The 25634-nt window shown below is 43.7% G+C and overlaps 2 protein-coding genes across 17 annotated transcripts in view; one reads left to right on the top strand and one right to left on the bottom strand.

The window, feature by feature from the left end:
* Positions 1–25634, bottom strand: part of LOC126984853 (uncharacterized) — a 129588-nt gene that overhangs the window by 1928 nt on the left and 102026 nt on the right. The gene's annotated exons all lie outside the window — the stretch shown is intronic.
* The window catches only part of LOC126984856 (gastrula zinc finger protein XlCGF46.1-like), a 91757-nt gene that overhangs the window by 49327 nt on the left and 16796 nt on the right, over positions 1–25634 (top strand). For 11 of the 16 annotated variants that reach the window (XM_050839090.1, XM_050839087.1, XM_050839088.1 and 8 more), the window contains one exon: positions 10971–11245. The exons of the other annotated variants lie outside the window; for them this stretch is intronic. The gene's annotated coding sequence lies outside the window, so the exon portion shown is untranslated. The remainder of the gene's footprint in view (positions 1–10970; positions 11246–25634) is intronic. 16 annotated transcript variants of the gene reach the window in all.

The following is a 25634-nucleotide window of genomic DNA, read 5'->3' as shown; positions in this document are numbered from 1 at the left end:
ATATGTCACCAGGCTACCAGTGAAGGGATATCCAGCACACCAATACCACATGGGAAACACTCCAATATCCACCACAGAGGCAGAGAAAGACCTTGGAGTGTATGTTACCAGGCTACCAGTGAAGGGATATCCAGCACACTGATACCACATGGGACACACTTCACTATCCACCACAGAGGCAGAGAAAGACCTTGGAGTGTATGTTACCAGGCTACCAGTGAAGGGATACCCAGCACACCAATACCACATGGGAAACACTCCAATATCCATCACAGAGGTAGAGAAAGACCTGGGAGAGTATGTTAAAGCTACCACTAAAGGAATATCCAGCACACCAATACCACATGGGAAACACGCCAATATCCACCACAGAGACAGATAAAGACCTGGGAGTGTATGTTACCAGGCTACCAGTGAAGGGATATCCAGCACACAAATACCACATAGAAAACACTCCACTATCCACCACAGAGGCAGAGAAAGACCTGGGAGTGTATGTTACCAGGCTACCAGTGAAGGGATATCCAGCACACCAATACCACATGGGTAACACTCGACTATCCACCACAGAGGCAGAGAAAGACCTGGGAGTGTATGTTACCAGGCTACCCAACATACCAATACTACATGGGAAACACTCCACTATCCACCACAGAGGCAGAGAAAGGCCTGGGAGTATAATTATGTTACCAGGCTACCAGTGAAGGGATATCCAGCACACCAATACCACATGGGAAACACTCCACTATCCACCACAGAGGCAGAGAAAGGCCTTGGAGTGTATGTAACCAGGCTACCGGTGAAGGGATATCCAGCACACCAATACCACATGGGAAACACTCCACTATCCACCATAGAGGCAGAGAAAGTCCTAGGAGTGTATGTTACCAGGCTACCAGTGAAGGGATATCCAGCACACCAGTACCACATGGGAAACACTCCACTATCCACCACAGAGGCAGAGAAAGGCCTGGGAGTGTATGTTACCAGGCTACCAGTGAAGGGATATCCAGCACACCAGTACCATATGGGAAACAATCCACTATCCACCACAGAGGCAGAGAAAGGCCTGGGAGTATAATTATGTTACCAGGCTACCAGTGAAGGCAAAATCCGTGCCAATTGTAGCGGACGGGTTAAGAAATATATATACATATAGCATTTTGATATTTTTTTTTTTTTTTTATTACATGTGGCCAATAGCGCCGGTAGGCTAATCCATATGAGCCTGATGGTCGGCCCTAGCCCGTCATGGCGCAGGCAATTGTTTAAAGTGTCGCCATTATTATTGGCTCATGCTGCCCCCGGAGCTCATTCTTGATTTCACTTGCGCTGTATTGCTTCTTCTAGAGTCCGGGTTGATAGGTGGTCTTCAGGACAGCATGTGGGTAGTCTTAGGCCACTCGGGGGTGACTGAAAAATCCCAGGTGGTTAGCGGATTCGAACCATCATGGACAACGCACCGAATGCGAGGCTGGCACGCTAACCACTCAGCCACTGCCTCCCCTGAATGTATGCCTACATTTTTTTTTTATGGTAAAATAAACAGCTGAGGGCAGTAAATGAAGCAGGAGTCACATCACGGCAGCCACTATAAATAAAATTCGCCTGTTCCGCTAATGGGCTGGGGCCATCCAAGATCAGGTGTTGGGCCATTATGGCAGGTGTGGGACTGTCATGGCAGGTGTGTGGCCGTCATGGCAGGTGTGGGACTGTCAGGGCAGGTGTTGGGCTGTCAGGGCAGGTGTGGGACTGTCAGGGCAGGTGTTGGGCCATCATGGTAGGTGTGGGACTGTCATGGAAGGTGTGGGGCCGTCATGGCAGGTGTGGGACTGTCAGGGCAGGTGTTGGGCCATCATGGCAGGTGTGGGACAGTCAGGGCAGATGTGGGGCTGTCATGGCAGGTGTGGGACTGTCAGGGAAGGTGTGGGACTGTCAGGGCAGGTGTTGGGCCGTCATGGCAGGTGTGGGACTGTCATGGCAGGTGTGGGGCCGTCATGGCAGGTGTTGGACTGTCAGGGCAGGTGTTGGGCCATCATGGCAGGTGTGGGACTGTCAGGGCAGGTGTGGGGCTGTCATGGGAGGTGTGGGACTGTCAGGGTAGGTGTTGGGCTGTCACGGCAGGTGTGGGACTGTCATGGCAGGTGTGGGGCCGTCATGGCAGGTGTGGGACTGTCAGGGCAGGTGTTGGGCCGTCACGGTAGGTGTGGGACTGTCATGGCAGGTGTTGGGCCATCATGGCAGGTGTGGGACTGTCAGTGGAGGTGTTGGGCTGTCACGGCAGGTGTGGGACTGTCAGGGCAGGTGTGGGACTGTCATGGCAGGTGTTGTGCCATCATGGCAGGTGTGGGACTGTCAGGGCAGGTGTGGGGCCATCATGGCAGGTGTGGGACTGTCAGGGCAGGTGTTGGGCCATCATGGCAGATGTGGGACATTCAGGGCAGGTGTGGGGCTGTCATGGCAGGTGTGGGACTGTCAGGGCAGGTGTTGGGCCGTCATGGCAGGTGTGGGAATGTCATGGCAGGCGTGGGGCCGTCATGGCAGGTGTTGGACTGTCAGGGCAGGTGTTGGGCCATCATGGCAGGTGTGGGACTGTCAGGGCAGGTGTGGGGGTGTCATGGCAGGTGTGGGGCTGTCAGGGCAGGTGTTGGGCTGTCACGGCAGGTGTGGGACTGTCAGGGCAGGTGTTGGGCCGTCACGGCAGGTGTGTGACTGTCAGGGCAGGCGTTGGGCCGTCACGGCAGGTGTGGGACTGTCAGGGCAGGTGTTGGGCCGTCACGGCAGGTGTGGGACTGTCAGGGCAGGTGTTGGGCCGTCACGGCAGGTGTGGGACTGTCAGGGCAGGTGTTGCCCGTAGGGCCGTCATGGCAGGTGTGGAACTGTCAGGGAGGTGTTGGGCCGTCATGGCAGGTGTGGGACTGTCAGGGCAAGTGTTGAGCCGTCATGGCAGGTGTGGGACTGTCAGGGCAGGTGTTGAGCCATCATGGCAGGTGTGGGACTGTCAGGGCAGGTGTGGGGCCATCAGGGCAGGTGTGCGATCGTCAGGCCAAGTGTGGGGGCATCAGGGCAAGTGTGGGGCCGTCATGGCAGGTGTGGGACTGTCAGGGCAGGTGCTGGGCCGTCAGGGCAAGTGTGCGATCGTCAGGGCACCTAGGTGTGGGGCCATCACGGCAGGTGTGCGATCGTCGGGGCAGGTGTGCGATCGTCAGGGCAGGTGTGGGGACGTCAGGGCAGGTATGGGGCCATCAGAGCAGGTGTGGGGCCATCAGGGCAGGTGTGGGGCCATCAGGGCAAATATACGATCGTCAGGGCAGGTGTGCAATCGTCAGGGCAGGTGTGCGATCGTCAGGGCAGGTGTGGGACCGTTAGGGCAGGTGTGGGGCCATCAGGGCGAGTGTGGGGCCATAAGGGCAGGTGTGATCGTCAGGGCAGGTGTGGGGCATCAGAGCAAGTGTGGGGCCATCAGGGCAGGTGTGTGATCGTCAGGGCAGGTGTGGGGCATCAGAGCAAGTGTGGGGCCATCAGGGCAGGTGTGTGATCGTCAGGGCATCAGGGCAAGTGTGGGGCCATCAGGGCAGGTGTGCGATCGTCAGGGCAGGTGTGGGGCCATCAGGGCAAGTGTGGGGCCATCAGGGCAGGATTGGGGCTGTCAGGGCAGGTGTGGGGCCATCAGGGCAGGTGTGGGGCCATCAGGGCAGGATTAGGGCCGTCAGGGCAGGTGTGAGGCTGCTAGGGAAGTCGTGTATGGGGCCTTCCTGTGGTCAGGGTCCGTCTGTCTTGCCCATAATTCAACCCCAACCTTACCTATGACACACACCCGTGTAATGCATTGTGCTGCCAAAACATGTGTGTGTATTGTACGTAGGAGATGACAACCCCCAACCTTACCCTTATACACTGCACTGCCAGATTCGTGTTGCCTTACCTACCTAGACATCTTACCTAGACGGGTTCCACGAGAAGGGAACCCCACAAGTGCCTACACGCCAGCAGAATACATATTTGTGTAATTACTCTTAACACTGAAACTATTGTTATGCCGGTGTCGTGCGAAATAACTTGACCGACAAATAATTAGTAACATCGGTATCTGCTCATGCTGGGCGAGAAATCTTGAGTATTTCGCACGTAGACGTGCGAAATACTTATCAACCTGCGAAATTATTATAAATAGCCCAGTTCGTGCTCACACTGTTCTCTTTAGGTTTATAAAGCAACAATAAGTGTGTAGGGTAATAATAAAGTTTGTGAGATATAAATAAAAGCCTCCTCAAGCAAGATACATCATAATGAGCCTCTAAAGGTGCTACTTTGGCTTGTTATCTACGTGTCATGAATCTACTTTGGTATGCGATCTACACTTTATATTGCGATCTACGTGTCATGAATCTACTTTGGTATGCCATCTAAAAGGTTGATGGATGGTCCAGATCAATGGTTCCCAGCCTGGGGCCATGGCCCCGGGATACTTTCTTGGGGCCATGGAGTAATATGAAAATTATGGTTTTGATTCTTTTAAAGTCAATTTTCATGCAGTTTTTCTAATGCACTGCAGTACCTAAAGATAATTATCTCTTACATATCATTAAATTGGAATCTTTCCATATAGTGTTCTGGTCCTATAGCTATTGGCACCATTACACAATTCATAACTAGTAATAACTGAATCTGAAAAGATGACAGACACTGAATGGGGCCATGGAGATTATTATATATATTGGTCGGGGGCCACAGAATAGAAAAGGTTGGGAACCACTGCTCTAGATGGTCTTGATTGACTCTAGAGGGTAATAGAGATGGTAGAGAAGTAGTTGAGTCCCGGCTCAACAATGTACAAGAACGAGGAAAACACTTGTCGTGGTTTCGAGAGAATGTCTGGTTAAAGTGTCGAAGCTCCGGTCCCGAACAAGGAAAACACTTCAACCAATTATTCAGAGAGAAGTCGCTGAAGGCTCAACAATCCATTCCGACGACTGGCCAGCTTACTCTAATTTAAACCAAATCAATTTTCGTCATTTTTCCGTAAATCATCAGGACTATTACGTCGATCTTAACACCGGAGCACATACACAAGGAATTGAAATATCCTGGCTTGATGCTAAGATTCGTATATTGAAAAAAAATTAGAGGCTGCAGTCAAAGAATATTTTAATTGCACCTAGACAACTTATGTTGGCGGATGATGAGAAAAGAAGCTCCTGACTTATATTTAGCATTTTTAGCTGATGTATGTGCTGTTTATCGCTAGAATGTTATTAATAGAATTTTTAAAATTATTTTTAATTAAATTTTCTCTGTTATATATATATATATATATATATATATATATATATATATATATATATATATATATATATATATATATATATATATATATATATATATATATATATATATATATATATATATATGATTTTATGTAGATATCATTTCAAAATAAAATTTGTACGGTGTAGATACTTTTCCTTGTAGATAACAAGCCAAAGTACGGTGTAGATACTTTTCCTTGTAGATAACAAGCCAAAGTACGGTGTAGATACTTTTCCTTGTAGATAACAAGCCAAAGTACGGTGTAGATACTTTTCCTTGTAGATAACAAGCCAAAGTACGGTGTAGATATTTTTTCCTTGTAGATAACAAGCCAAAGTAGCACCGCCTCTAAATTATGATCGTCAATGCACTGATAGGCATTTTTTCTTATGTGGCTTCCTGACCTGCCATTGCAGGCCACACATTCATCACAAGATAGATTTAGGTAATCACGGAATCAAAGTTTGTTCATACAATCTTCAGTATTATAATAATTAATCAACTCGTGCGTATTTCGCACGTATAGGACCTGCGAAATTATTATACCTCAGCTCGTGCTCACAGTCATGCAGTGATAGATATCCTTCTTCTTGTGGCTTCCTGACCTGCCATTACAGGCCACATGCATCACAAGATAGCTGTGACCGTGGTACCTGAGTTTGTTCGTACAATCTTCAGTAATTTAATAAACTCAAAGCGTATGTCGCACATAATTTTATTATAGGACCTGCGAAATTATTATAGCTCAGCTCGTGCTCCCAGTCATGCACTGGAAGATATTCTTCTTCTTATGGCTTCGTGACCTGCCACTAAAGGCCACATGCATCACAAGATAGCTTTATGTGACCATGGAATCTGAGTTTGTTCAAACAATCTTCAGTAATGCAATTAATTGAGCATTTTCACACCATCCCTGGCATAGAAAACGAACTTGTGACCGAGCCTCTTCTTTATCTCTTTCTCCTAATGTCCAGCAGCATCAGAGTGCTCGCCTAACACATTAACAATAACTTGAGATACTCTCTGTTGATATGAAAACCTACAGATGATAATATTCTAGCTAAAATCCATTAACTAAAGCTGTGAAACAAATTACTTACCATCTGGCTTCGACTTATTTCGCAGCTCTGTTGTTGTCAGGCCGCGCATGCGCAGATACCGATGTTACTAATTATTTGTCGGTCGACTTATTTCGCACAACATCGGACGTATTACTTGGGTTCCGTGTCGCCGTCACAAGACTCCGTGGGAGGGAGATATGTAAACACTTTGCACAACATCTGTAGTTTAATATTCTTCCTTAGTAGTTCACTTCACTCTTGACTCTTCACTGGGCACTAGCTTACTATGACTCGGACTGGGACTCTCTCGCCCTCTTCTCCTATATATATCCAGAACAGTACAGTCTAGAATGTTACAGTATATTTTAGATCATACAAGAACATGTAGCAAAAATATATGCGAGTTGGCAACACTTCCCGCCTGGCGTCTGGCCGGACGGCTCGCCTTGCTTCCCGCCCCCCTGCTCGCTCCTCTCGGAGCCTTCTAGAGGCCCATGGACGCCGGGGGAAGCATTCAGCACAACAGTACGTAGCGTAGGGGTTAAAATTCGTATAGCCTTTGACCAAGGTACTCTGCTAGTTTTCTCTTAAATACAGTTAAGGATGTTGACAGGATAACTGTGTCTGGCAGGCTATTCCACAAAGCAATCACTCGGACTAAGAAGTATCGCCTACGTATTTCTGTGTTGCTGTGGGGTAGAAATAATCTGTGTGAATTTCCACGGGTCCTAGATGATGTCTGGAGGGAAAATAACTCAGAGGATTGCACAGGAGAGAGGCCATTGAGAATCTTCCAGACCTTGACTATGTCAGCTCTAAGCATTCTGCCATGCACAGAGAAGAGACCCAAGGCATCCAGTCGGGAGGCATAGTCAAGATGCGAAAGTCCAACAATCTCCTTGGTCCATCGTCGCAGGACCCTCTCAAGCATGTCAGTATTACCTACATACCCTATGTGCCATACAACTGAACAAAATTCCTGCACAGGACGGATCGATATGAGAGGTGAGAAGAGATTTCATAAACTTAGGCTCACGGTTAACTGTCCTCTTAAGTAAATTCGACGCAATTCCTGCAGCTTTATTTGCAAGAGAGCGTATGTGGAGATGAAACTTCAATGAAGTATCAACTTGAACCCCTAAATCTGATGCAGACTGCATAAACTGTAAAGGATTTCCTCTAATATAGTAGCCAGAGTACGGGCCAAGATTTGGAGCAGATCCTCGGCAGAACCTAAGAACACGGGTCTTGTCCGAGTTGAGCCTGAGCCCCACGATTCCGCACGTGACACCAGTAGGTCTACATCTCTCTGCACAGAAGCAAGATCTAACAATGTAAGAGAAGGTTAGTCTTATTTATCTTTTGGTATATTTTCAGATCATCAGCGAAAATTTTGTATTTACAGGTCAGACCGTGAGCCACAAAGTTAATATAAATGAGAAAAAGGGTTGGTCCAAGGACAGACCCTTGGTAGTATATCGGCTTGTGTATAAAAGCCATATTTTCATATAGAATCTTGGCAACAAGTTTTATTATCATCTAAATACATCATCAAACAGGGAAAATTATGTTGCCAGTTTTTCTGTGTGGTCCCAGACTGATTTCCAGCATCAACAAATAATATCGTAAAAATTCCGCAAAAATAACATATTTTCAAATTATTTACAGTGTGTAACAATTTTAAATGGCCATAATTATCCAGTTTTGGAAAATATGTGATAAAGACTAATAGTGTGTGACTATTTTGTACTTATGGTATAAATGTTCACCAAAAGATTCTGCTTCTAGCAACTTAACAAGTAATTCTTATTGCAAAAGAATAACACAAATGTTAATGATCCGCTGTTTCAAGTTACAGCCACAAATGTCCACGACGTCAGTCCTCTTCAATATCCTGGCCATCTGTGATAGGATTAGTGTTCTGGCATGTGTCATCTCCAGTACAGTTGCACAATTCAGTGCACGCAAGATTATTTTGTCTGCAAGAGCATCTGCGCGAACACTTGTTGGCTGAATCGATGTTAGTGGATCCGCAGTTGCATCGAATGAGTTGAAGAACTGCTTCTGGAGCTGGTGCTTCCTTTGATAGCAGTGGCATCAGTTTGTCATGTTGCATTTGCCATCCGAGCATGAGAGGATTTGGTATGACTGGATTTAAGACCAGGTCTTGTGACCAAACACTTGCTTGAATATGTGCGCGTCGGATGTGCTCGAGCCAAGCTCCATGTGTAGGTGGTAACATGTCTACTCCTTGGTCAGATCTCAGCCTTTTGAAGAGGTACCACCTGAGATTCTTTGCCTTGGGGATATGGAGTTGCTTAGGACAGAAGAGTGAGCATAAGAATTCTTCACACCCTTCGACCACACTATCTGATGGTTCGGCTCCTTCTCCAAGCCCATTCAGTGCAGCAAGTACGGTTGAACTGGCATTAAGGAAAGCTTTGAAGCATCCTTTTTTTCCTTTGCCTTGTATATGCCCAGTTGTATCGCATCCAGTCAGCGCATGCCATTTGATCAAAGCTGATGCTTTGTCGGAACCAAGCTTGTCATAGATGGGTTTCAGCTGGATGATGCGACGGCGTTCTCCGGTGCCCATGATCATTGCTGGTCGCGTACCAAGCATTGGCACCCTACGAAGAGCCAAGAGCAGAACATCAGTGTCCTGTGAGTATATGTGGACTTCAAATCCTGTTCCTGCTACTTCTACAGCGTGTAATATCATCAGAGTGTCAGCTTCTTCGTGGGTGCTTACACCTGTAGATACATGACATTCAGAGTTTGTCATAATGCTGCTGCGTGTCACGGTTACTAGGTTCTTGGTAGTACTCTGGTTGATGAGTTGTTGTGCCAGGTACAAAGTGAGTGAATCCTTTGTCTCATTGCTTGCAAGAAATGTACCTTTGTCTTTGATACAAGTTGCATCTTCTACAATGTAGGAATTGATTCCCTTGGACTTGCCTCTGCGGCTCTACCGTGTGCCCTCCTTGAGTGAAGATACTATGGTGTAATTATCAAAGATGATCCTCACTTGGCCATAACCTCGAGCTTTTGAGTCAATCAACTTGACATATGATGTGCCTAAATCCTTGCAGTTTTTGACGTTCTTGACAGCCATCAACTCATGCAATACAGCCATGCCATCAACTACAAGACAGAAACCCTCGTTTTCATCGTTGGTGCCCTGAGCATTGGTTCCTGGGGTTGTATTGTCATCTGGCTCCAGAAGGTTCTCCAGCAGGTGGATTACCATGCTCTTGTCAGTGGTCGGGTGGATTGCTCCATCTGGTTGCATCAGTAACCTGTTTATGTACACAAACTCGTGGGTGCCAATCACTTCCTCTAAGTTGATGTCATCCCTTGAGGATCGTGCTATCACCAGCATCCTAGCAAACAGTGATGATGTTGCTTTCAGTGTGATCACTTGGGAACCGGCTTTCAGTTTAATTTCCTTGGCAGTTGCTGACCAAGACAGCAGTTTAACCTTTGTCATCTTGGCCCACAGGTTTCCATTGCCAATCAGACGATCTTCAATGAAACTTCTGTATGCATCCATGCCAATCTGCTCTGTGGACAGAATGCTTTCTTTGATGTTGTCGGGAATGATCTCCTTCGACAGAAGCTTGAACATCCGACCTGTCGTTGCATCACTGGCGGGCCCAGTCTCAGTTCCTTTTGATCCACTAAAGATGTTGCATGGCGACAGTACCTTCTTCAGTTGTGTGATTGCCTGTTCCTGGCGACGAACTTTGGCCTGAGAGAGGCAGTGGTGCTGTTGTTGTATTGTAGCACTGTTGGACACTGCTGCCAGTTGTTCACTTTCGGAAGCAATGCGTGCCAACTCAGGACCAGTGAAACAGAACTTCAGCAAAGTCTTTGGGTTTGATGTTATTCCAGAGATTCCTCCTTGACCTTTGGTAGATTAGTGCCACAATACCCCAAAACTACAAAAATGTCATGCAGAAACATATCTAAACCTATATGTATGTAGGCGCTATTTTCTAATCTTGATCGAACTGCTCGATTTTAGTGACTTTAGTTTCTGTAGTAGAAAGTCATGTGGGACCAAATGAAAAAACTGGCAACATATTTTTCTATGTTCACAATACTACCTGGAACATTTTCAACACAGTTGCCAAGATTCTATATAAAAAAATAACAACATTAAATTTTCCAACACAACCGGATATACTATGGGGAACTCCACTAGTTACATGCGTAAAATCACTCTCAGAACCCCCAACCACAACCCTCAATACTCTACCGTTCAGAAATCCGTGTATCCAAGAGAGTAAGGGATCCCCTATACCGATGTGGGAGAGCTTACTGATCATAATGTTATGATTTACTAAAGTCAAATAGTATAAGGTCGACCATATGCCCCTGATCAAGCCAGCAGGTGGCGTCATCATATGTTAGAAGGAGCTGATCATCAACTGAGTGAGCCTTACGTACGGAAGCCAAACTGATTAGAATCTAATAAGTTATTATTCACGAGAAAAGATGCCTTGGGTACCTGGCTATACAGTAACCAGCAGATAACATTATTTCGTCTGATGTGGAAATATATTTACAATTTGTATCGTTTGTGGTCCAATGTAGCGTGTTTGAGGCTCGTGCGTGTAGCGGAAAGTTCCAGTTGGCAACACTGCCAGGTGACAACAACAGCACGCGCCGAGGCCCGAGCAGCATCCCTTCTGGCCCTGCCCAACCAGCCCCCTAAAACACCCCAGAAGAAGAAGACGACGAAGGCTCCACACCCACGGGCCAGCGCTGGGGACCTGCTGGCCAGCGACACCCTCAGCCCCAACACTGCCAGGACAACACCTCCACCACCGCCGCCGGGAAGTCTTAACCTTCTCATGCAGCAGAAGTAGGTAAGCTGTCCTGCACAAGACAGGCCGCCCTCCACTCATAAGAACATAAGAACATAGGGAAACTGCAAGAGGCCGGGTGGCCTACACAGGGCAGCTCCAGAATCCCCCCCACTCATAGCTGGGCGTTATCGCGATGTTATCGCGATACTTTATCGCTGATAACAAAATCGGATTATCGACCATCCGCTACTTATTTACCTATATGGATAATATTCAGGAGGTATGGGCTCTCTCTACCGCCGTTAATACTCACGTTTTCTGCATTATTTCTGTATCAGTATATAGTGTAGACCCTGTTCACTTCCGGAAACCATAAAAAATAAAAAATAAAAATACATAAAAAATAAATTATTCCTGGACCCCGAGAGACATACACCCTCCCTTTATCACATACCGCGCATGACTGATTGTCGCAGAAGCAGTGCCACGGCCTCGGGCTGGTTTGCCGTTAAGTTAGGTTAGGTTAGGTTAGGTTAGGTTAGGATAGGTTAGGTTAGGTTAGGTTAGGATAGGTTAGGTTAGGATAGGTTAGGATAGGTTAGGTTAGGATAGGATAGGTTAGGTTAGGTTAGGCACAAACTATTTTTTTCTGGGTAATTTGTGGTGTTTTTTTCATGTGGAGATGGTTTTTTTCCGGAAATATTAGGATTGTGACTTGATCAAGAAAATTGAAATAGCCCCTTTCCTAATAGTTTCCGGAAAAAAAGACTATCTCCACTTGAAAAAGCACCACGTTTTACCTAGAAAAAAATAGTTTGTGCCTGGAAATTCGAGAGCCCACATCTCCTGAATTATTACCAAATATATATCGGTATCTTCGTTACTTTTGTAACCAAACCAGCGATAATCGCTACTTTTTTTCCACCTCAGAAAAAAAACGTTGTCTCCTTATTGCGCATGCGTGGCCCGGTGTTGTATGAAAAAACTTCGGGGTATGAAATATCTTCGGTGATGAGATTTCATACTTAGATCATGAAAATTAAAACACTAGGTTATTTTTTTATGCTACTCAAAAATCAATATATCAAAGAGAAAAATCATTTAACTTTGCTCAAAAAATGATTATTCACTGCCTCAAATTTGATATTCCATATTCGTTTGTGACCATGCCATGATACTGAAGGCACCCGGTGTTGTGTTATTTGGTGTCCCATCGTCAAAAGCTGGTGCTTTTGTTTATAAACACTGGTCTCTCGTGAACTGCGTATGCTCAGACCATTAATAGCATCTTCCATTTGACACAAAACCCGGAACCAGGTTCGGGGATAAACCCAGACCCATGTCCGGGTTTTGGCGCCGTAAATGGAACACATTTAGGCGGATATGTAGACAAACATTCTTCCTCTTCTTCTTTTGACCTGTCCTCCTCCTCTCGGGCATCTCTCCTGTTTATTCACACTTTTCCTTTCAATTGTGCTGTGTAGCTTAATTTTTCTTCACTGCAATATACTATCACACTTTACTTTTCAGTTTGTTGCTGGAATAACTTACTGACATTGCTTATCCGTGCGCTTATTCAAGCATTTGTGCCCTTTTTTCCCAGCACTGCATCTCCATCCAACACGTACCGTGCGATGGCCCCGGTGTCCTCCTCTAGCCTCTTAGCCCACTCCTCCCTGGTGCTACTAATAAATCCCTCTCTGCCTCTCATGGTTGCTGCATTCTACTATTGTATGTTCCACTGATTCTTTCTCCCTGTCCTACAGCTACAGTTCTGGTTTCCCTTCCCTATTCCTGCCATTTAGCTGCGGGTTCTCATTCTTGCTTTAAACATCAACCTGCTCCCCCAGTCTCCTACATGCCAGTCTACTCTCTCTAGCTTCTGTGTCTTGCTGTACCATCTTAATGTCGAATCTTTTACTCTAAAATTCATAGGCCCAGCCTAGGCAGATGGCACACCACCTGTTCATCTTCCCTTTTTTACAACAAAGAAGGCAGCTCAAGGGCACAAAAAAAGAAAACAATAATAAAAAGCCCGCTACTCCCTGCTCCCAAAAATAATTAAAAGAGGTGGCCGAAAGAAAGTTCAATTTCGAGGAGAGGTGTCCTGATACCCTATCAGGCTGATGGATAAATGGGTTTTCTGGGAAAGCAAACTCTTTTAACTTAGACATTAGATACTTGCCTGTGTCCCAGGGTAATAGGTTCTCACTTGACGCAGGCTTAAGGGCCAGAGACAAATAAGCGCTGATGAACAACACACTTGTGAGACCAACACTAGCATGCTGTTCCACGGTGTGGGATCCTGACACACACACACACAAACATTTATAAGTTAGCAATAATCAACACCAAGGTGGCTCGGTTCATTATAAACAATGAACTTGAACACCAGGCATCATAACACAGATCAAACAACAGATTAATATGTAACCTCTTCACATGTGCAGACAAGCACACACTTAAAATTCTGTACAAGATCACATACACTTACATTGACATTGACCCACACACATACTTACAGGACGCAAACAGTCAGCGTACTCATAACACACTCAGCAAAAATACCAAACATATCACACAACCACTGACACATGTACGGACTCATACTTTGCATGCACCACACGTGACTGGAACAGCCTCCCCCTACGGACTTTAGACTGCGGTACAATAGACTCATTCAGAAAACAAATACACACTCACTTGTCACAACACACCAAGACTAACTAGTAGTACACCAATTCATTTCCTTCCCTACACACTCGGCACCCTAGTTCCCCCAGCAGCCAACACAAATATCCGTGTTATGCACCTGTACTGGTGCCCTGTGCATTACTTGTCAAGATCAAGACAACACACAGCTTATCAAATGCCTCCAACCTTACCTAATGATAACACTGCTGAACTATAACTCTCATTCACTCAGTACAAATAGGGTCATGAAAATCAAGATCAGTTCTATCCTCCGGCATAAGAAAATAAATCAAAACAACTATAGAAATGCATTTATTTAACTAATAAAAACATTGAGCACAATTAACAAGAGGTAAAAATTTTTATTTCTTATTACACAGATTAATCAAGAAAGACAATGAATGTCAAGACATTACTGTGTTACAAGGTGTGATTGGGAACACTGATGGAACACGTTGACACGAAATAAAAATACACGAAACTATTAATAATGATTATCATAACTGGGTACATGTTAACTTTACAGTTTTGACTCACTCTAAGATCAGAAGAAACTAATAATGACACTTACAGAGTTTGTGACTTGAGCAAGTTGATAAATCCTGCCAGGAGGTACTCAGGATGAAAGGGGGCCCTGCATGGAGACTTGTCCGGAGGGACCCTCAAACTTGGTGTTGTAGGGTGGGTGAGGCGACACACACCCCAGCATATGCCACCTTTGATCGATGACTGTATATTGATAATCCAAATTGGATACTTTCTACAGCAATTGGAATACTATTCATGCCTTCAAATTATACCTTGGCAACAAAAATATGATGGAATATAATTTTAAACAAAACTCATCATTTAGGAAACAACCTATTTGGACCTAAAGCCGCATTATTACTTATCTTGTACTTATCTTGAACCCGCGACCAGCGTGACGGAAGAGCCACGGTAAATCTTAAGCATTACCACTCCACCCCCTCCACCACCGCAGCCCCCCCCTACCCCCCAAGACAAACCTGGGGACCTGTGGGGAACCGGGGTATTGGGGGGGGGGAGCCCATATCACTGAAAAATGGCCTTCCAAAATTTCCCTAGAAAAATCCCTAAATCAGGAAAAATTCCCAAGTCTCGAAAGTAAGGAAAGTCCCTAACGCATACTCTTGTAGTCTATTCCAATATGACCTAGCATTCAATCTGTTGACGAGTGTCAGGCGTGTCATCAGATGGTGGGCATACTGCCCCCCCCCCCCTCCTAATCCGTCCCACGGCGCGTAAGTTTTGACGGGCCACGCCACATGTCAAATATATTTAAACTACTCCAACTGAACTTTACGAACTGCGCGCACTGACTTAGGAACTAGTTTGTAGGGTGCACTGCAAGGCAGGTATGAGGCTCAGTCTGTGTATAGAGGCGGTTGTGAAACAATAACAATGGAGTTAGAAAATCCGAGCCAGCTAACTCTATAATTAAAGAGGCTTGCCCCCCTGGCCCCTCCCCAAGGTAAAAACGTATACAAAAATGCATTATAATAATAATTCTTTCACGTGCTAAATTAATACGAATATTGGTTTGGAGTGGTTATTCTTAAGTTTTGCCCAATTGATTACCATTTAAATATAATATTGGATTGTTACTGCTTCACTCATTGATAATCTAACCTAACTGGTATCTTTTTGTGATATCAGTGACCCAAATAACACAAAGTCACTGAAACAAACGATTCATCTTTACATTATGCATAAATGGGGGTTACCAATGATGATGAAAATTAACTGGGTAGGTAATGATAAATAATAAATCAACATGTATCGGCAGTAAACGTCAGTCACTGTAAGATAAAGGTAAAGTTGGGGGCATATGCTATAGCAGCGCGTGGCCTCGGTGCTCATCTCCGTCGCATTGGCCCTTGAGCCTGTGGTGGGAGGGAGCCCATTACCCCTGGACACAGCGCCAATTTGACACCCGGGTGGGTGCTATTCTGTATAAAACACAGCCGTCGCTTTCACTCCCTCCCTCGCCCGCCACAAAACCCTTGCCCGCCATACATATATGGCTCTCCACACATCTATTCATCCAACTGTTTTCGTTTAAAGCCACTACAGGCCTCTTGCTGGGCCCGAAATTAAAATTTCAACGCCCCGCCCACTGCACCACTTTTAACTTATTATTCATGGTTTTCGGCACATATATATGGGTAAATATGTAACTGGCATACAGTACCTACAATTTCGGATCACCAGGCACCACCTGGATGCAGTGGTTGTAGCAAGTGGGGCAGTGGGGTCCTCCGGTCACCCAGATCCTCTAAAATGGGTGCAGGCTGTGGCGTCAGCTGATACTTACAGATACTTACAGAAGACCTGGAAGAGGCTTACGCCTGTGACTCCAGATCTACGTTAACAACTTGTGGCAGTGTGTGGTGGACGATTTGAGCCTTGTAATTATATTTCAAATCTTGGTTAGCCCAGAATTTATCGAGTCTGGATTCAAACTGAATCACTGTTGTTGCCGTCACCACCCACTCAGGCAGTTGATTCCAATTATTCACTACTCTACTTGGGAAAGCATACTTCCTTACATCCAACCGTGATCTTGACTTAAACAGTTTCAATGAATTTACCCTACTCCTGCTTTCTTCTCTAAGTTTCAATATTCCTCTGGTACATGCATCATCATATTTCCCAGTGAGTATCTTATAGGCCTCAATTAGATCTCCCCTTGCTCTTCTATATGCCAGTGTGGGCAGTCTCAGCTTCCTCAGTCTCTCTTCGTAGGAAAGTCCCTTGAGTTCAGGCACCATCCTAGTAGCCCTTCGCTGAACGTTTTCCACAATTTCAATGTCTTTCACCAAGTAAGGACTCCATACTTGGTTGGCGTATTCAATGTGTGGTCTTACCAGTGCCTTAAACAAGGATTTAAATATTTCAGAATCCAATGAAACATAAGTTCTTCTAATTATTCCCACTAAATTATTGGCTTTATTTACTTTTTCTACTAGATGGTCAGCACAACTTAGTTTATTGTTTATAATGACACCCACATCTTTCTCTGTAGTAATCCTCATTAACTGTTTCTCCATGTGATATCCTTGATCTTCAACAGATGTTCTTCCTATTCTCATGTATTTGCATTTGTCTGGATGAAATCTTAATAACCATTTTTCACTCCATGAATATAAGTCTAACACATCTTGCTGCAACTTCCGACAGTCATCTTCTTCTTTAATGCATCTAAAGATCTTAGTATCATCCGCATACATATATACTTCACTATCATTTGATATTTTATCAGGGAGATCATTTATGAATATTACAAACAGCAATGGCCCGAGAACAGACCTCATGGCACTCCACTTATCACTGGCTTCCAACTTGACATTTCCCCCTTCACCACCACTCTTTGTTTTCTCTGTGTTAGAAAAGCTGTAATCCATTCCTGGTACTCTTTTCCAATTCCATAACTCTTAATTTTACTTATAAGCCTTTTATGTGCCACTCTATCAAATGCCTTCATAAAATCGCAATATATTACATCAATTGCATAACCATCATCAATAGTTTCAGTCCACTTGTCCATAACTTTTATGTGTTGGAGCACCGTTGACCGTCCCGGGATAAATCCATATTGTTTTTCACTAAACAAATTATATGATCTCATGTGCGTCATTATCTCCTCCCTTATTATAGTCTCAAAAATCTTACATATGACACTTGTCAAGCTGACTGGTCTATAGTTTTCTGGGATACACTTGGCACCCTTTTTATGTATGGGAGTAATATGTGCAATGAGCCAATCCTGAGGGAGTTCCTTGTGTGTAAAGGAGTATTGATAAAGTATTTCTAAGGGCACTAATAGTTGTTCCATAGCCTCCTTTATGATTCTAGGGTGTATCCCATCAGGTCCAGGTGATTTATGCTTTTTTAGATTTTCAATGATCTTTTTAATTTTTACTTTAGTAATTTCTAGATGAGTCAAGGTTGGTATACTCTTCACTTCACAGTCTGGCACTTTGCCTTTTGGCTCTTCCACAAAGACTTTTGAAAATTGTTCTGCTAAAATTTCAACTTTCTCCGATTCATTTTCAGTTTTACCATCTTCAGCAATGCCCTTTTGTAAGTTAGGAATCCTGGGTTTACTTTTTACCTTACTCTGGACATATTTCCAAAATACTTTGGGATTCTCTTTTACGTTTTTAGCTATTTCTTTTTCCTTAACCTTCACAGCATTTCGTGTTTCTTTTCTGATTTGATTGTTCAGTCTCCTGTACTCTTTCTCGGTCTCCATATACATTGTCCTGCTGAATGCATTCAAATTCCCTTTTAAAGATTTCATTCTCATCCATAACCTCTGTTTTCTTTTTATCTTAGACCACAATTTCTTGTTCATTTGTAAATTTTCATTTGTCCTCTTCCTGTATTGCTTAAAATTCCCTATCCTTCTTGTAGGCACACTCTTTTCTATTGCAACATGTAACTTTGACTTAAATTTACTCCACATTTCTTCTATATTAGTAGCATCAGATAAGTATTCCTTCCAGTCTATCTCCAGTTCCCTTCTCAACAACTCATAATCGGCTTTTTCATACAAATAAATTGTCTTCTTTTCTTGAGCCAGAGTCTCCTCCATGTCACACACAGCGTGAATCACGGCATGGTCACTTCTCCCCAAAGGATTCCCAATCATAACTTCTTCCACAATTGACTCTTCATTAGTGAAGAACAAGTCCAGAGTGTTACCCATATGTTCTCCTCTCATCCTGGTAACATCCTTCACATGTTGCATCAAAAAGCAATCACGCACCTTCTCCATGAATGTGGTTCCAAAATCATTTATTCCAGTGTTAGTGGTGTAATTTTTCCAATTTATTTTTGGCAAATTAAAATCCCCAGTTATAATCTTATAAGTTGCTTTCATCTCATTCATCTCTTGAAACAGGTCTAGAAGCAAATGATTGTTTCTCTCCAGGCTGTTTGGACTCCTGTATATTAATGTTAAAATTATCTTTTCTCCTTGAAGCACAATTTCCAAACAGCAATATTCACAAAATTTGAGACTAAATCAACCTTGTTATATGTGATACCATTTTTCACATATATCAGTAGACCTCTGCCAACATTACCAAAGATATTAGTTTCCTCTATCTCATATCCATCAATATTATATTCTACTATATTTCTCTTGTATCTAAAATGCTTTGGTTTAACTTCAGATAAAGCAATCACACTTGGTTTTTCACTCATGGTATCCAGTAATAACTTCAATTCCAAAATCTTATCACAAGTATATACATCCACATTTGTAAACATAACAGTAAACTTACTATTTACATTTTTTACACCACCAACCCCTAGTGTACCAACATTATCTTCTACACTGGCCGTGACCCTTGCTCCTCCACCTTGACAACTCTTCTGTTCCAGGGTGGACCTCTGACCACATGCTTCCCCTTCCCTGTCTCCGTTAAGTTTTTTGCTTTTTCCAACAAGTCCTGATCCAATTGTCTTTCCCTCCTGGTTAAGTCATAGGCCACTCTAAAGTTCTTCAAGTTGTCATCCTTGGCCAATTCTTTAATGTTTCTAAATAAATCATTTCTCACTTCTGGATCAGTCAACACAGTTAGGACGGGCCATCCTCTGCCTTCCTTCTTTTTCCCGAGCCTTACCACTCTTGCCATCTTCTCTTCATGAATCCCACATGCATTCAAAATTTGTTTCATAATCTGTCTGTCATGTTTAATTCTTTCCTGAAATATACTTGAGTCACACTCTGGAACATTGTATACCACAATGTTATTTTCCCTCTTCTTCTTATCATTTAGTTCCTCAAATACTGTATTCATATCCATTTCTTTCTGTATTCCCTGAGACACCTGATGTTCCCCATATGTCCTCTCTCCTTCCTTCATCTCTTTTTTGGTTGACTCCTTCAAGTCTGATAAATTCATTTCAACTCTTTCCATCCGTGAACTCAAATCTTGCATACTCTCCTTGTCTGTCATTACCTTGGCCTCCAGAACCCCCACCCTACCAGTAACATTATCAAGAACTTCTTTATCCACTTTGACTGCTTCACGTATCTCCTGAACCTCAACCTGGATTATCTCCTGTTTCTCAATTAAATCTGCTTGTGTCTTCTCCAGCTTTTCTATATATGATTTTAGTTTGGCACATCCTTTCTTGCAGGAAATACAATGCCAAGTAAATTGAGATCCAGCCTCTTCTTCCACCATAAACTTATAAACATCTGGTAGTATTTTTTCACACTTAGCATGGTACCATGTCTCACATATATCACATAAAATTGCCATATCCTTTTCTCTTACCATTTTACTGCATCTCCCACACACATCCCCTGTACTTTCCTTCCTTTCCTCTTCAGATATTTCTGTTGTTGTTCTGCCTGCAGGTTTCCTCTCAGTCCCACCATCCATTCGTTTATTCTCCATGTTTCTCTTTGTTTACCACTCAGATTACAATTTTAAAGACCTTATTTCAAGAGCTCACGGACGGCACGTCCACCACACACCACGTCACCACGTCTTTTCGGTTCCGCTAAATGGAACACGCCAGATCACGACCCAGAAACGGGTTACGCTAAATGGAAGATGCTATAAGTGTAGACCTATACAGTCTCACAATGTTTTTTTTAACACATTAAGAGTTGCTGGAAAGCTGAATCAAACATACAGTACCACCATCCTCGCTGTTTCTAGAACGACGTACACTCTGTACATATAAATACAACTCGTACAGAGTGCCGTTCTAGAAACAGCGAGGATGGTGGTAGTGGTACTGTATGTCTGATTCAGCCTTCTAGCAACTCTTAATTACGGTTTAAAAGCTTTGTGAGACTGTACAGGTCTACGCTTGCTGGTCTGAGCATGCACCGTTCACGAGAGACCAGTGTTTGTAAACAATTTTTGACGGTGGAGACGCCAAATAACACAAAACCGGTACAGTCTCACAAAGCTTTTAAACCATAATAAAGAGTTGCTGGAAGGCTGAATCAGACATATAGTACCACTACCACCGTCCTCGCTGTTACTAGAACGGCACTCTGTACGAGTTGTATTTATATGTACAGAGTGTACGTCGTTCTAGAAACAGCGAGGATGGTGGTACTGTATGTTTGATTCAGCTTTCCAGCAACTCTTAATGGGTTAAAAAAAACATTGTGAGACTGTACAGGTCTAAACTTAATGGTCTGAGCATGCGCAGTTCACGAGATCTCGACCAGTGTTTGTAAACAAAAGCACCAGCTTTTGACGATGGGACACCAAATAACACAACACCAGGTGCCTTCAATACCATGGCATGGTCACAAACGAATATGGAATATCAAATTTGAGGCAGTGAATAATCATTTTTGGGGCAAAGTTAAATGATTTTTCTCTATGATATATTGATTTTGAGTAGCATAAAAAATAACTTAGTGTTTTAATTTTCATGATCTAAGTATGAACTCTCATCACCGAAGATATTTCATACCCCGTAGTTTTTTCATACAACACCGGGCCATGCATGCGCAGTAGGGAGGCGGAAAAAAAGTAACGATTATAGCTAGTTTGGTTACAAAAGTAACGAAGATACCGATATATATTTAAATAAGTAGCGGATGGTCGATAATCCGATTTTGTTATCTGCGATAAAGTATCGCGATAACGCCCAGCTATGGTTACCGCCCAGTCTAAGCTAAAACAAACCGTTCTGTGGTCACTATTTCCTAACTCTCCGCCCACCTCCAACTCACGTAGCAAGTTCCCATTATTGGTTAGGACTAAGTCTAATATGTTATCTCCTCTGGTAGGCTCAGTAACTACCTGCTTAAGGAAATTATCTTGTATAACTTCAAGAAAGTCCTCGGCTTCCAGGTCACCCACTAGGTCTTCCCAGTCTATATTCCTATAAATAAAGTCCCCCATTACGCAGACATTTCTACTCCTACTCGCCCTGCCAATCTCCTGTAGAAATATACTCGTGTCCTGCCTGTTAAGGCTGGGTGGCCTGTACATAACTCCTAGAGTTAGTTTTTCTTTCCCTTTGTAAACGTCCACCCAAACTGATTCTGAATCCATGTTAGTTTTGACTGAATTGTCAACTAAACATTTAAGTGAGTCTTTAACATATAGCGCAACTCCGCCTCCCTTTCTGCCCCTTCTGTCTTTGTGAAATATCTGATAACCCGTTATTTCAAATTCTGATCTAAAATTTCTATTGGCAGTGTCTATCCATGTCTCAGTGATCGCTATTATGTCAAAATTTTCTGAACAAGCTTCACCCCTTAGTAAGTCTATCTTGTTTCTGAGGCTCCTGCTGTTAGTATAGAAGATTCTTAGCCCGCCCTCTGTTACTCCCCTATAATTACTTCTAAGCTGCCTGGTTATATTATGAGCTAGATGTCCTCTTCCATTACTCCTCCCATTGCTCCCATTACTCCTTCCCCCCTCGCCTATACTAAAAAATCCCTCAGGGTACCAAGTGCTCGCTCAAGGGAGTCTGAGAGAGCCTCAACACCCTTGAACGTCAAGTGTATCCTGTCACGGGCGTAGAGGGCGTCGTTGCCAAAAAAGAGGTTCCAATTGTCGACGAACAGCCACCCATTGCGCTCGCAGTGCTCAGCAAGTCTTCTGTTCACTGCTATCGCCCTGGACAGCCATCCATCACCAACGCCCCTCCTTGGCAGGACACCACACACTACTGGCGACCCACCAGCGTCACGTATCCTGCCTAACAATTCTCTAAAACTCCTGAGAAGGTCCTCGCTTGGCACACGAGAAACCGTTTCCGCTACAGCTGAGAAAGACAATGGGGTTCGATCCCTCGCTTGCCATACACGCCTCAGTCCTGTCTGATATATGGCCCACCCCTGCCCCTGTGAAACACACCCTCGTCCTGTTCTTATCCTTGGAGCAAAAATACCTGTCAACATAACGAACCTGACTATCACCAACAACAAGAACCCGACGGTCACAGAAACTCACAGAAGAATTCCGGAAGAGGCTAACAAAGCCTGTGTCTCCGGTCTCTGTGTCTCCGTTCGGGTGGTCTCCGTGGTCGAGTTGTCTGGACCCGTGCCCAATATCAATGGCTACCATGTGCTCAAGTTTTTGTCTCTGTGATCTCCATGCCTTATCCAACCTATTTTCAAAGGTTTTAACTGATGGTGCACTCACTACTGCTTCAGGGAGGCCGTTCCAGATATCCACCACTCTATTACAGAATGAATATTTTCTTATATCTAACCTGGCACGTTGTTTATATATCTTCTTACTATGTCCCGTGTAGCTTGATAATTTTGATCCATGAAGAGGCCGCTGCATATGTCACTGTCGTACACTCCATTCATGATCTTGAACAATTCTATCATATCACCTCTTGATCGTCTGTATGACAGGGTTGGGAGGCCTAATTTCTGTAGTGGTTCTGGATATGACAAGTTCTTCAAGGTTGGTACCAATTTGGTGGCTCTTCTTTGAACTGCCTCCACTGCCTCAATGTCCATCTTCTTGCTCGGGGACCAGGCTTGGTTTGCATACTCTAGGTGTGGTCGAACTAAGGCAATAAACAATAACTTGAGTTCTGACTCATCCAGTGTCACAAATGTACGTCGGATCAGTCCGACCAATCCGTTATCCTTATTGATTTTCCTTGCACGGTGTTCTTTAAACTTCAGCTCGCAATCAGTCCAAACTCCCAGGTCCTCTTCCACTGTGATGTCCCTTAGCTCCTCCCTCATGTTGCATGTGACCTTTTCTTCATTTGATGTTCCTAGCCTCATAGCACTGCACTTTTCAGGGTGGAACTCCAACAACCACTTCCCTGACCAATGTTGCATCCTGTAGAGATCTTCCTGCAGTCTAACACAGTCCTCTCTCTTACCAGTTTGTCTGAAGACCTTTGTATCGGCAGCGCATAAAAATAATTCACTGTTGAGTACTACATCTGGTAGATCATTTATGTACATAATGAACAACAGTGGTCCAAGCACTGAGCCTTGGGGCACTCCACTAGTAACCATTTGCCAGTCTGATTCTTCTCCATTTACTATAACTCTGTGTTTTCTCTCTGTCAGGAATGCTGCTATCCAGTTTAAAATGTTGCCCCTGATGTTATAACTTTTTATTTTCTCAATTAATCTCCAATGTGGAACTTTATTAAATGCTTTAGCAAAATGGCAATATGCAACATCACAGCGCTACCTTCATCCAGATACTGCGTCCATTTGTCTAGCACGGTAATAAGCTGCAGCACCGTTGATCTGCCCGTCATGAATCCGTATTGTTTTCTGCTGAGTAGTTGATAATTCTTCAAACGGTCAAATTTTTTTCTCTTATTATGGTTTCGATTATTTTTCATATGACACAGGTCAAACTCACAGGTCTGTAATTACCTGGTTCATTTCTGTCGCCCTTCTTATAGATCGGTGTGATGTTCGCGATTTTCCAGTCTTCAGGTAACTCATTGCTCTGCAGCGACAACATGAATATCTTCCTGAGTGGCGGGGAAATTATTCCCTTCACCTCTTTTATCACCCGTGGGTGCAACCCCTCTGGGCCTGGAGACTTATGACGTTGCATTTTATCGATCACTCTTTCTATAGCATCACATGTAAATTCTATGATTGGTAAGGGAGGAACATTCTTAATATCAACGTTGGGTGTCATCCCATCAGGTTCCTCGGTCAAAACAGTACTATAGAAGTTCGCCAGCACCCTCACTTTTTGTTCGTCGCTTTGTGTTTTGGCTGTTTTTTCAGTATTCGTATAAAGGTCACATTCGCCCACTGATGACTTAGTCTTTGACTGTACGCACTTCCAGAATATCTTAGGGTTTGTTTGGACATTCTGAGCAATGGTCTTCTCGGTGTCCTTAATAGCATTTATAGTCTCCTTTGTAACTTGATTACTTAATCTCCTGTAATCCTCTTGCATTTGTATATATTCACTTGACCCATGTATGCCACCATCCTGCATTCTTCTCAATCTATTCCAATATCGTTTTTTCTTCTTGATCTTTGGCCACAGTCTTCTGTATATTTCCAAGCCTTTATTTGTCCTCTTCCTGAGTGTATCTTTACCTCTGAATTCCCTTTGAGGAATACACACTTTGACAGCCTCTAGTAACTTCGGCTTAAATCTCCTCCACATTTCATGTATGTCGTGAGTATCAAGGTATACGTCCCAATCAATTGATAACAGTCCTTTTAATTGATCAAAATCCGCTTTTTCATAAAGATAAATTTTACTTTTGCACTTCCTGTCCTGTGATTCTATATCACATTTACAACTAACACATCCGTGGTCACTCTTCCCAAGTGGGCTTGTTATCTCTAAGTCCCTCAACGTTGTGTCATCATCAGTGAATACCAGAGCTAATATGTTCCCAGCACAGGTCCCTCTGAATCTGGTGATCTCCTGTATGTGCTGAGTGTAAAACAATCCCGGACCTTTTCTAGGAGACTCAGGCTAAGGCTGTCCTCCCCAGATTTGCATGTTAAGTGTCCCCATTCTGTATTAGGCAAGTTGAAATCTCCAACAATAATTTTGTGCCTTGCACTGTATTCGCTGGTTTCTTGTAGTAACTTCAGTATTTTCTCGTTATTTTCATTATCACTGCTTGGGCTCCTATAAATAGACGTGAACAATAGTTCCTCATTTTTACATTTGATCTTAACTGCTATATACTTGCAAGCTTCCTCTTTCATCTGGATAATGTCATAGGCTATATCCTTATTTATATATACTAACAGTCCTCTTCCCTTATA

Source organism: Eriocheir sinensis, chromosome 57 (genome assembly GCF_024679095.1).
Source record: "Eriocheir sinensis breed Jianghai 21 chromosome 57, ASM2467909v1, whole genome shotgun sequence".
NCBI classification, from domain to species: Eukaryota; Metazoa; Arthropoda; class Malacostraca; order Decapoda; family Varunidae; genus Eriocheir; species Eriocheir sinensis.
Note: the sequence above shows the minus strand (reverse complement) of the source record. Positions and strands in the feature narration are given on the sequence as shown.